The 1,296-nt window shown below is 49.3% G+C and overlaps 1 protein-coding gene across 1 annotated transcript in view; it reads right to left on the reverse strand.

Moving 5' to 3' along the window:
- The window catches only part of LOC105513129 (putative GTP-binding protein 6), a gene marked incomplete at its 3' end in the record, with an annotated part of 129,901 nt that overhangs the window by 19,258 nt on the left and 109,347 nt on the right, over nt 1–1,296 (reverse strand). The gene's annotated exons all lie outside the window — the stretch shown is intronic.

The raw sequence follows: 1,296 nt of genomic DNA on the forward strand, positions 1-1,296 counted from the left end.
AGGTAAAGGGAACTCAAACGTCTTCTAAAGGAAGCAGCTGGTTAGCTGCCGCGTTAAAGGGCCTCTGAAAATCAGAGCTCTGCGCATGGGTCCAGCACACTTTATTATGAATGACTCCATCCACGGCAGAAGTGGCTGTGGAAGCAGTTCTAACCAATTCAGTGTTTGGTTCACTGTTTCTCAGTTCATTATTACAACTCACAAACAGAGCCGCCGCACACAGATCCTCAGATGTCTACACAGAGTGGAGCGATGGCGCAGAGTTATGTGAACGTCCGGTTGCAGACTGGCAGTCACCGGTCAGACATGGACCCAGGGAGAGCGCAGACCTCGCGTTAAATCGACTCCGTGTTAACAGCACTCCCTGCCAGGCCCTTTCCTATCTGCACAACTTCTTCAAATTCAGCTCTCGCACCTGCCACGTAAGAATACTGCATACCCCCATGTGAACCCCCCGCTTACCTCCCAAAATGACCCGGCATGGCCAACTACCAACATTTTCAACATAAGGGAACTGGAGGGCATGTGGGCCTTTCTCGAGTCCCTGCTGCCTCCTGACAGGAAGGCCCAATGATTCAACACCCCTAGTGAAGGGCAGGTCTCTTCTGGCCCCTCAGTCAAGAAAACCCATGTTCACTTTCTCAAGACCACACACAACCGAGTCACAAACAAGGCAGAACCTCGACTCTCCGTGTTTCATGTCAGGTTGAGTTTACAACCTGCTGCTGTGAACACTACAGGAAATGATGAGCCTGATTCCGGCTTTGACCTGGAGCTAATCAGCATTAACTAATTTCACTTTCCAGGACCAACTTCAAAGGCTGCAAAGCCAGAGAAGGGAGAGGAGATGGAACTCCGCCCTCACTGCAGACCTGCTGCAAGCACACACTTTTCAGATGCATCCCAAGGTGCACAGCGTGTCCGATGCCTGTTCACGTCCACTGACCCACAGGTCTTCTATGTGGCATCAGCCTAGTGGGCACTGGGGACAAGTAGTATTAATGGCAAGTCCCCTCTGCAGCAAAGGTGAGGCCCAGGGACCCAATGCAATAAAACTGACCTTTTTCCACCAGTCTCAAAACGGAAGGAAAATACTGTACAGCCAATGTCCCCTCATGCAGGTTTATTTACCTGTGACTCACAGGCCATGACAGACAACTTCAGGTTCTTATCAATTCCTATTTTCCCCATCCAGTAACCTTTGTTTTTAATATCGTACGAACTTGCCATTTTGTAGGCCAAAATCAGCAAATATTGGCAGTTTGCTACGGTTCAACTGAATAAAATATGATCATG

The sequence above is a fragment of the Colobus angolensis genome, unplaced genomic scaffold (assembly GCF_000951035.1).
Source record: "Colobus angolensis palliatus isolate OR3802 unplaced genomic scaffold, Cang.pa_1.0 Scaffold223, whole genome shotgun sequence".
In the NCBI taxonomy this organism is placed as follows: Eukaryota; Metazoa; Chordata; class Mammalia; order Primates; family Cercopithecidae; genus Colobus; species Colobus angolensis.